At 42.0% G+C, this 2,500-nt stretch overlaps 1 protein-coding gene across 8 annotated transcripts in view; it reads left to right on the forward strand.

The window, feature by feature from the left end:
* The window catches only part of LOC144958678 (innexin unc-9-like), an 867,612-nt gene that overhangs the window by 756,569 nt on the left and 108,543 nt on the right, over positions 1-2,500 (forward strand). The window lies entirely within an intron of this gene.

Here is a 2,500-nt window from a genome sequence, read left to right on the forward strand (position 1 = left end):
TCCTCTCTACACGCATCTCTATCTCTGTCAGCTCACACACACACATACACACACACACACACACACACACACACATCGCCAATCTATCTCTGTTGTTCTGGGTCTACTTTCTATCCTACCGATCACCCAGCCCACCCCGAACGAACCAATCCTGCTCACCCCGCCTCTAGCCTCTTTCCGGTTCCCGCCTCTTTCTCGTTCTCGTTCTCTATCGATCTCTCTCGTGGCCTCTCATCGCCGTGAGCTCTCCCCAAGATGGCGATGAAGCGCGTGTTAACAATCACTCACACAAGCGTTGACTGTTGCCACCGTCTTGTACTCACAAGCGCATAGGCGCTCGCACACGCTCCCACACATCCACACACACAAACACACACACACACACACACACACACAACGTTCAAAGATAAAACATACTTCTGCCATTAAAATTACCGGATACCCATCTCTCGTTCAAATCATCTTTTCTTTTCTGTTTTTTTTCCTATATCAGAAATCATTTTGTTAAAGATGTCTCTTTAAACGACATTGAAACCTAATTTTTAGATAAGAAAATGAACTATTTTTCATTCACCTCATCTATAACCTGCCATTTTGTAAACCGTTTGATGGAATAATGCGTTATCATACTCACAACAGAACACAGGGAGAGACAGAGGGACATACACCATACACACATTATCAAACCCACACATCCCCCATATATATATATATATATATATATATATAGAGAGAGAGAGAGAGAGAGAGAGAGAGAGAGAGAGAGAGAGAGAGAGAGAGGGGGGTAGACCACGATAGATGGTAGACGAATAACCATTAAAAGAATCTTAAAATAAATCATTAATCCTTTATACAAACACTCAAGGCACTGAGATCCACGTAAGCAGTAAGCCCCCCACACATACATTCCCATACATGCACACTCACACACACACACACACATACACACACACACAAATACACATCAAATAATTTTAATCACTTAATAACTATAGAGCTCACTTCATTCACATTACAGAGTTGGAGATGGAGAGAATATGCTAGTGGGGTTATAATGTAATATATGAGATACAACCGAATACATATAGATAGTATGCAGATGACGTCACTCAGGCCTTTGTTATTGTTTTTGCCATCCGCGTTTGTGAGTTGTTCTCACTAAACTGTATTAACCAGACTATAAAAGTTCATGGTTACACAGAGTTTGTGTGTTGGTCCGTTGTACTTCCGGATGGCAATGTTGTGAACTCCTTGGCCAAGCGCATTCTATCTATATCGTTCTACATACACAATACTGCTTCTTTGAGGTAAAACCTTTGTTTGTATTCCAACTAGAGGGATGGACAGTTGGCATCAAATTCGATTCAACGAACTATAAACCTTAAGTGGGCTTAATTATACATTTTTTTGTGATGTTTATAGTTGTTCTTGTATTGCCACTGCCACATATTTGGTTTCTACACACACACACACACACACACACTCTCTCTCTCTCTCTCTCTTTCTCTCTCTCTCTTTCTCTCTCTCTCTCTCTCTCATATTATATATATATATATATATATAATATATATATATATATATATATATATATATATATATATATATATATATATGCTTCCTCGCATCTCTTCAATTAACACTTTTTTTTTGGATTGTTCAATTTATCTCTTCATCGTGATTTAACCACATCTCTCAGTCTCTCTCTCTCTCTCTCTCTCTCTCTCTCTCTCTCTCTCTCACACACACACACACACACACCTGTTCTCTCTCTCTCTCTCCCTCTCTCTCTCTCTCTCTCTCTCTCTAGCTCTCCCGAAACACCCACACTTTCACAAACACACACACAGTGACACACACACACACACACACACACACACACACACACACATCTCAATAAGGATGTAATTATCATTACCACAGATTCGACCTGTGTCGGTCAATAAAATCTCTGTTATCATCTACAGTCTTTCCTTATCTATCTATCTATCTGTCTATCTATCTATCTATCTATCTATCTATCTATCTATCTATCTATCTATCTATCTATCCATCAATCTATCTATCTATCTACCTATCTATATATATGCTCATTATAACCAAACTCTCTCTCTCTCTCTCTCTCTCTCTCTCTCTCTCTCTCTCTCTCTCTCTCTCTCTGTGTGTGTGTGTGTGTGTGTGTGTGTGTGTGTGTCCTCCCCTTCCCCCCCCCCCCCCCCCCCCCCCCCCCCACCCCCCGCGGAAGTATCACAAACCACCCAGAATGTCCTCACATCTCACAATCCATCCATCCATCCATCCACCCACCACCCGCCCCTTCCCTTCCCTAACCCCCCCCCCCCCCCCCCACCCCACCTCACCCCGTCCCCAACCGTTTTCCTGCTCGCCGGGTGATGATTGAAAATAGTTTTGGTTCATCTTAAACATTGGCGACGGTCGTGCGCTAATGCGAAGCAAGCAACAAGAAGAAGTAGTAGTAGTAGTAGAAGAAGAAGGAGAAGAA

This window comes from Berghia stephanieae, chromosome 13, assembly GCF_034508935.2.
Source record: "Berghia stephanieae isolate SIO BIC M18660-M18661 chromosome 13, UCSD_Bste_1.3, whole genome shotgun sequence".
In the NCBI taxonomy this organism is placed as follows: domain Eukaryota; kingdom Metazoa; phylum Mollusca; class Gastropoda; order Nudibranchia; family Aeolidiidae; genus Berghia; species Berghia stephanieae.